The sequence below is a fragment of the Lucilia cuprina genome, chromosome 4, assembly GCF_022045245.1.
Source record: "Lucilia cuprina isolate Lc7/37 chromosome 4, ASM2204524v1, whole genome shotgun sequence".
In the NCBI taxonomy this organism is placed as follows: Eukaryota; Metazoa; Arthropoda; class Insecta; order Diptera; family Calliphoridae; genus Lucilia; species Lucilia cuprina.
This window is the reverse complement of record NC_060952.1, coordinates 30,549,395-30,558,585: the sequence shown is the minus strand read 5'-3', so window position 1 is coordinate 30,558,585 and position 9,191 is coordinate 30,549,395. Positions and strand designations below refer to the sequence as shown.

Here is a 9,191-nt window from a genome sequence, read left to right as displayed (position 1 = left end):
CTACTTACTTAATTGCTGACACTTTTGCTTACATAGTTTATAAATAATATGTTTCTGTTTGATAAGAGTTAGTTATTTATTTTATAATAATTTTAAAAGAATTTATGTTTAGTTTATTAAATTTTACAAAAAAATATATTAAATTTAAAACTTTTAAAAATTATTTAATCAACAAATCTTTATTAACAATTCGATTACTTTTTTCTATCTTTACAGTTTATCACAAACCGGCTATAACCCCTAGTATTCTAAAACCGTCTTATTTGGTAAGTTTATTTTTTTTTAATAAAATTTATACCATTTAACCATAAATAGCTATATAATTTTGAACTTAAACTATAATTTAGAAAAACCAAAATTGTTACAAATAAACTATAATTTTTTTCTTAAAGTTTAACATTAAAACGTTACAACCTTTTAATTTGATTTTAAAAACCTATAATTTTGACAAAACCCAAAAGATAAAAAAAGGAAAACGAAATAAAAACCATAGAAGGAATAGAAAAAATCTAAAAGCTATTAAATATAATTAAAATTGAATATTCATTAAAAATAAATTGTACAATAAAACGCCTTCTATATTAAAAAAGTGTATAGTTTTATAAGAACTTAAGATCTTAGTGTTAAAATAAATTTTCTATTAAACTTGAAAAAATTCTGCCCTCTTTACCAATATTCCACTAAAATTCAATTAAAACTAAATTTATAACTTTGAACTTGACAGGCCGCCACACAGCTATAGTGACTAGAAGAGTTTTTATATATTTCTTTGCTACACATGTTTTTTGTCTTAGCAATAAACACAAATTTGAAAATTAAAAAATACATTAAGATATTTTATACCCTACACCATTGTAGTGGTGTAGGATATTATGCGTTTGTGTTGATGTTTGTAACATCCAAAAATATTGGTCCTACAGTCACCTTAAAGGCTGAGAAAGTCGATTAAGCTTTGGAAAAAAATTCACATTCTTAAAATAATCACTCCGGTGAAGTCTATCATAGGGTCGACCATGCCCGTCTATACATTCTTATTTGTTTTTCTTTATTCTGTTAATAAATGAAAAAAATTCTTTGAAAATTTCTTTCATTCTTATCAGCTTTTGTCATAAATAAAACAAAAATAATATTGTTTCTAATCACTTTAAGCAGTAGTTGAAGCTTCATTATAAATTCCTAAAAGCTTTACAAATTAACCTAAATATGCTTGACACCAAACAAAATATGAATTAATAAAATTTTTCTGAGAAATTACTACGGAAAATAAATGCATATAAGAAAGTTTGTAAAATTTAATAAATTTATTATTCCCTAGACATTCAAAGTTTAAGCATAAAATAATAATTTCAGAGGTAAAATATAAACTTGCTTTTTTGATTAGGTTATAGTTCCTTAAGCTTTTGTTTGGAAAATTGTAAAAATAATTGAAACTTTTTCAAAATTATTTCAAATTAACTTTGAGTTTATCTTTAAATGAAACAGATATTTATTGTATTATTTTCTAGTAAATTTTATACAAGTAATATAGATAAGCAAAAAAAACTGAATTTATTTTCATAAAAGCTTCATTTTGGACTTTTTTTTAAGTTTTTTTGATAAAGCTTTATGTTGAGCTTTTTTGAAAAAAGCTTTATGTTGAGCTTTTTTAAAAAAAGCTTTATTTTGAGCTTTTTTGATAAAAGCATTTTTTAAAAATTTTTTGATAAAAACTTAAACGATCTTTTTTATTAAAGTTTTATAGTGAACTTTTTTGATAAAAGCTTTTACTTAAGTTTTTTTAATAAAAGCTTTTGTATATTTTATATAAAATTTTTATTTCGAGTTTTTTTAAGATAAATTTATTTTGAGCTTTTCGAGGCACAAAGATTTATTTTGAGCTTTCGTTTTTTTATGTATATAAAATATTTATTTTAAGTTTTTTTAAGATAAAGAATTTATTTTGAGCTTTCTGAAGTACAAAGAAATTATTTTGAATTTTTTTATCAAAAGCTTTTTTAATATTTTGTAAGATTTTTTGAAATTTCTAAAATTTGAGTTTTTTATAAAAAAATTTATAAATTAAGTTTTTTTAAAAAAAAACTTTATTTTTTATCAAAAAACTTTATATTTGTTCACAGCTTTTTAGAAAAAACGCTTTATTTGATTTTCTAGAGAAAAACTGAAAAATTAAGTTTTGAAAAAGTGTATTTTGAACTTTTTTGAGAAAATAAAAACAATTTTCCAAATATTTCTAAATTTTATTTTCTATAAAATCTTTTTTGCTAAAAACTTTATTTTAAGCATTTAATAAAGCTTTATTTTGAGATTTTTTGATAAAAGCTTTATTTTGGACTTTTTTTTCTTGATTTTAAGATTTTTTGAAAAAAAGCTTTTGAAAAAAGCTTTTGTAAAAATTACAAAAAATAATTCAAAAATATTAAAAAAAAAGTTTAAAATAGAAATGAAGACTTATTTAATTTAAATTAATTTATAAAAATCTTTTCCTCTTAAATTCTCTAAAAGCTCCTAAAATAAAAAAGTTTCCAGAAAGAGCCTAAAACATTATAAGAATTCTTACAAAATCTTTTGATAAAATACTTTTTGCATGAAAAGCTTTTTGTTAAAGAGCTTTTTGTTTAATAGCTTTTGCCTTAAATTAAAGCGAAGTAGCATTTTCTTATTATAGAAAAAATCCTAATACATATAATTTTATATCTACCTATTTAGTATAGTAAGAAAGATTGTCTTTTAGCCCACCATTGACAACAGGGACATTCTTATCATCATGATTTTCTTAAATTTTAAATATTTTCCTAAAAAACTTTAAAATTTATAGTATTTTAACTGTCTGCTCTATGTGTTTAAGTTATTATGTTATTTAATGGTTTTCAACATAATTTGAACTATATAATGCATGCATATAAATATTTTAAGGTCTAAAGTGTTTCATTAATTTTTATTGATCACGTTTTGACCCATCCATCCATCCATTCATCTCTCACTGAGTTTACATGTAGATAAAACTTTATTGAACAGAAAATAATATGAATATTGTTTAGTTGGTTAGTTAAAGAGCAAAGAAAGCTACAGGAAATTTAAAAAAAAAACTATGAAAATTTATAGCGAAAAGTTAATGAAAATTGTGAAATTTTTTATATATTGATCTCATTTTATATTCCAAAAAACAAGACATGACATAACATAGTCTAACTATTTTTATGAGATATTTTTTTTATGATTTTGTTCAACTATATTTTTGTTACCCTTTGTCGTAAAAAATCTCTTCATTGGGTTTTTGTTGCCTTAATTTTCAAACACACTCTAATGATGCTTAATAATACTTAACTACCGATAATTAATGGAAAATGTTACACCATAAAAACCAAAATGCAAATACACCATTTCCAAAAAAATAAAGAAAAAAAATCAAATAAAATTGTTGTATTTTCTAAATATCGAAAAATGGTCCTTCGATTGATGAGTTTATGGAAAAGCTGTCAAAGCTTTTAGATCTTTAAATCTGTATATAAGTAAAGCAAGAAAAAGTTGAGTAACAAGTGATTGAAGCAAAAAACTGGTTGCTCAACTTATAATAAAGCTGGTATTAAAAATTGGTCCTTCGGATCCAAAAGCTTTAAAGAGAGAGAAAGAGAGGGAGAGAGAGAAATACTTAAACAAGAGAAATCGTGTAAAATAAGCCACTGCAACATGACTGCATTCTAAACAATGACAGACAGTTGTTAAAAATCTTAATTCTTTTAACTCCAACTTCTCACTAAGAAGCGTTGATCGTCGGCCTTCTTTTGTAAATAATTTTCATGTTTTATTTATTTTTTTTTAATCATTCATGAAAGAAAAATAAATATATGGTTAATTTGTTATAATTAAAGACAACACTAAATATAAAATCTATATAAAAACATGACATATAAAAAATACATTTTAATTTTATAATTTATTTAAAAAACAAACCATCATCATGATCACTAATGCTGCAGAAGAAAAAAGTAACCTCCCTGTCTGTCTGTCTGTCTGTCTGTCTGTCTGTCTGCCGGTTGTATAAGGGTAATAAATTTGTAATTATTTTTATTGTTATTATTTTCTGCAGTAAATTTTTTTATTATAAGACAATTGTTAATGTACGAAGAATTAACAATTACATGCTGGTTGTTTTATTTCAATTCGGTTCTTTTTTAACAGAATTTTTTGAATTAGTTTTTTTCTTTCTTTCTTTACACATTTTTTATAGACGTAATTAAAAATTACGGTTTTTTACATTAAGTTCCTGTATTTTATTACTACAAAAATCCAATATTCTTTTATGTTCAAATACTCTTTTTTTTACTTTTGGTAAATCATCATAAAAATAACTGAAAATCCAAAAAAAAAAAAACGTCAGCAAACAACAATTTCAATTCGATGACAGCTATAAATTTAATTTAATTGAAGTTGAAAGTTTTGTACTTAAATTCTGTTGGTATTGAAGTATTTTTTTCTCTTATTTTCTGTTTCTTAAATCCCCACTTGAGAAATAAAGTGAAAATGAAAGCTTAACTTAAGGAGAGTTAAAATACAGGCCTGTTAATAAAGAAACAAAAACAATTTCAATTGGTTTTAAAATTGAAATTAATTTTCAATGTTTATGTCACATGAGCAAATAAACAAAAAAGAAGAATTTTTTTTTTTAATTTCACTTTAACAACTCCCTTCCCACAAAAAAAAGCTCTGATAAATTGTTAATCCCCTTAATAGAAGTTAAGCTGCAGCATGAGAAATTACTTAAAATAAAAAAAACAGTTTACAAATCTATTTATAGGTTTTTATTTAGAGTGATAAAGTGATATTTATAATAAGCTTTAAAAATTCTTTAATTCTTTGTTATCTAATAGAATTTTTATAAAAAAAGTTTAAGAATCTTGTTTAAGCTTTTGTATAATTAAATCCTCTGATTAATTTGTTTTTTACAAAAAAAAATCATTAAATTGCTCTAAAAATTAAAAAAAAGCTCTGCAGCTTAGCTTAAGTTTTTTATAGCCAATTATAAAAGTTCTACTTCCGCCTTTTAACCAACATTTGTTGAAACCTTAATTGATGTATATTTTAAAATTAAACGTTTGATAGTTTTAAGTTAAAATATTTAAAGCTTTCATTATAACATCAAAAATTTTTGTTTAAAAGTTTTAAAGCCTATATTAAGCTATAAATGATTTAAAAAATTTATGAAAACTTTCAAGTTTTCAATGGCGACAAAATTATGAAGATTTAAAAACAAAAACTGAAAGCTTTCAATACAGCAAAACTATTTTTTGAGTTATCTATTTTTTTAATTAAAAGTTAGAGAATTTTTACTTAAAGTATTTAAAGCTTTTAGTGTAAAATCAATAACTTTTTCTTCAAAAGTTTAAAAAGCTTAATATTTTAAAAGAAATGTTTTTTTGGATTTTAAGAAAAATTAAAAACTTCAATAAAAGCTTTCAAGTTTCAATCGTTACAACATTATGAAAAGCTTGTAATAAAAAGCTAAAAAGTTTTAAAAACAAAAACTAAAAGCTTCAAATACAGCAAAACAAATTTTAAAGCTTATTTTTTATAAGAATGTTAAAGAGCATTTAACAACATGTAAAGTTTTTCATATGTTTTTCATATGTAAATATATAAAGCTTTGTTTTAATAAAAACAGTTTTTTTTAAAGTTCGGAAAAAATTGAACGAACATTTCATAAGTTTTAAAGCTTTTTTACAATATGATGAAAAGTTTGTAATAAAAGGCTCAAGAGATTTAAAAGAAAAAACTAAAGGCTTTAAATAAAGCAAAACAAGTTTTAAATCAAAATTTGTATTAAAATATTAAAGAGCTTTTTACAACTTTTAAAGCTTTTCGTGTTTTTAACAGCTTTTATGATTTTCGTTGAAAGTTTTAAAAATTTAATTAAAAAAAGTTAAAAAAACAGGCTTAAAAAGCTTTTTTAAAAAAAGTGTTTAAAGCTTTAAAATTTTTCAAAAGAAAGCTTAATCTAACAAAATTAAATAAGCTTTTAACAAGATGTTGAGAACAACTACTTTAAATATAAGATATTATTTTTGTTTTGTGTAACAAAGTTAAAGCTTTAATGTGAGACCTAAAAGCTTTTGGTAAAACGTTTAAAAATAAACAAAAAAGCTTTAAATTTTAATTTGCCATAAAACGCTGAAGGCATTAAGAAAAAATAATAGGAAAAATTACCTCGATTTAATAAAATTTAACAATTTTAATAAAAAGCTTAATAAGGAACTTCAAAGCTTTTTAAAAATCTATTAAATCATTATTTTGGCCACTTTTCTTAATGAAAAGTATTTTTTTTTTTATTAGAATTAGAAACAAAGTTGCAACAGAATCAAAAAAGCTTAATAAATTTAAAAGTTTATAAAGAATTGTTAAAAGTTTTTCAGTGAAATGTTTTAATGATATAAAATGGACATTAAAAATGGAACTTATAAACAGCTTTCAAAATAAAGTTTCCTTTAATTTCTAGATATAAGATTTTATATCAAATATTTTAGAAAAAAAAGCGCAATAATTGACATTTTTGATTTTTTTTATGAGAAAAATTTCAAAAGCTTTATTTTTATTATATAGAGCAAATAATTTATTTAAACCATGACATTAAATTATTTTTCAAAATTTTAAATATTTTTTTTTAACAATTGTTCATAAAACCTTCAAAATTATTATAATGGTTAAAAACCCCTTTTGCAATGTTCCCTAAAGCTTTTGAAATGTGTATAAACAATTTAGGTCAAATCATAGTTTAAACAAATTATTGACAAGCAAATTACAAATGTTTTCTAACCCCCCTCCCACTCCAAACAACAAAAAATAAACACTTTTTTTATAACAATAATTTAAACAAAATAAAGAAAATAACCTGCTTTACAAAAATAACAATTCTCAAATTAACAATGAACATAACAAAGGCAACACAGGTGCCTTGCAGACGTTTTTTGTTATTTTGTTTTTTTTTTTATTATTTGTTGCAAATGCAACAACCCACTACCAGTCATTGTCTTTGTTAGCAAACTGGCAGGCAACAGGCAGGCGGATTAGTAATATGACGAAAAATTTTTTCGAATGTATATTTTCTTGATTTCTTATATTATTTTTGGCCAAACATATAATTTTTCTTTTTATTGGCAAAAATAAAGGTATGAATGCTAGGAAACAACAACAACAACAAAAAAGCCAAAATTGTTTATTGAAATGTTTGATTGCTTGACTTCTTTAACTTGTTTTTTTAACAATTGTGGCAAAAGAAACACACAGAAAAATCCTCAAATCAATACAAAAGCTTAAATACATAATGGGACAGACAGACATTTACAAAAAAGCTAAAAAAAATAAATATTTGAATGAATCTATAAAATTGAATTGGTTTGTTTAGTTTTGACTATTAGAAACTGGTGTTGTTGTGGTTGTGGCAGGCAGTTAATGCTGCATGTTGCATGGATGAAGTAAATTTTGGTAAAAGGTGTGTCAGTAGTTAATGCAACTGACTTAAAAAGTAAACAACACTGACTTACAGTTACAATAATAATAATAAAAATGAAGAAACCAACAAAAACTATAGCTGGTGGCAATGTTGCTGTTGCTTTTACTGTTGTGTTGTAGTTGTTGCTTCTGTTGCTGCTTAGTGTTTAATATTGTTTCAATTGTTTTTGCTGTGTTGCTGCTGTTGCTGTTAAAGTTGCTAGTGGTAGTTAGTAGTGTTGCCACCAAGTCTGTGTATTGTCTTTGTTTTGCATGCGTTCACCTTTTCAACAAACTTTTTTTAGATTGTTTTACTGCAGAAAATTTTGCTATGAATTTCTACAGTGGCGGCATCACGTGGCGCGATCAATAATCCAAAAGCACGCAAACACTTTAACCAAAAAAAAATTTTTTTCAAAAAAAAAAAGAGTTAAAATATCAAGAAAAAAGTTTGACAAAACAAAAGTGGGAAGTGGGTTAATGCAAGTAATTGCTATTGCTGCTGCCATGCCAACAGTAAGTAAGTAAGTTCACAAAAAGTGATTGCATGGTGTTTTTCTTATTGTTGCTGTTGTTGCTACAAAGTTTAATATTAATTTTTATACATTTTTTTCCTACGACTTTAAAAAACTAACGGCTCCCTCATTTTTAGTGTCGTTTTAGTTTTGTTGGCTTTTGTATGGTGTGAATTGTAGAGAAATAGAAAAAATAAAGCACATAAAAATAATAAAATTTATAAAAATAAGAAATGTAATTATTTGTTTTCCAATTCAATTTCACACCCAATTTGTTTATTTAGTTGACTTAGAGTTAAGTCCCATTTATTTCAAGAAGTCAGTAGTGAAAAAATTTTACTTAAAAAAAATATTAAATAAATTGTCTGAATTGCCAATACCCTACAGGCGGTGGTTAGGGTTTTGTTGAAGTGTTGTTTGGAAAAGCTTTTATTTTTTAAAATATAGTTTTTAGGGAGTTTATATGTACATGGCATTTTTCGAAATTCTTTTATTTCTTAAAAAATTAAAAGCTTTTTAAAAAATGTGAAAACTTTTGCAGCAAAAAATTAGCTTTTACTAAAAAGCTTTTCAGATTTTTACTAATTAATGTTCAAAAACTTCTATTAGTTAAAAGCTTTTAATAAAAAGTTTTACATCTTATTAAATTAAGTGTTAAAGCTTTGAAGACAAATTTTAAAGTTTTTTATTTGAAAAATTGTTTTGAAAGAATTTAAAAAAATTAAAATAATACAAATGTTAAAAGCTTTTTTCAAAATTGTAAATATCTCAAAAAAATAAAAGCTTTTAAAAAAATGAGAAAACTTTGGCAACAAATAATAATAATAATAAAAATATTTAAAATCTTTAAGACGTACAACCAAAGTGCTTTCAATAAGAATGCAGAAAGCTTTTCAGGGAAACATTTAAGTTGTTATAAAAAGTTTTCTTATTTAAGTTAAAAAGCTTTGAAAAAAGGAACAACTTTTTTAATGAAAAAAATTTGAATTTTCTAAAGATGCCTTAACATCTTTAGAAAATTCAAAGTTTTTTACAAAAATCATAAACAAATTTTACAAGACATAAAAAGCTTCTTAACAAATTTCAAAATTCTCTCAAAAAAAGTTAAATTCTCTAATGAAAACACATATAAGCTTTCATATGTGAGGCCAAAGAGCTTACAAATACAATTCGAAAAACTGTTGAAAGCTTTCA

General features: G+C 23.3%; 1 protein-coding gene across 1 annotated transcript in view; it reads left to right on the top strand.

Annotated features, from left to right (window-relative positions):
* The first annotated feature begins 210 nt into the window (after positions 1–210).
* The window catches only part of LOC111683327 (stAR-related lipid transfer protein 13), a 177,259-nt gene continuing 168,278 nt past the window's right edge, over positions 211–9,191 (top strand). Inside the window, exons 1-2 of the mRNA XM_046948999.1 lie at positions 211–255; positions 3,585–3,593. The gene's annotated coding sequence lies outside the window, so the exon portion shown is untranslated. The remainder of the gene's footprint in view (positions 256–3,584; positions 3,594–9,191) is intronic.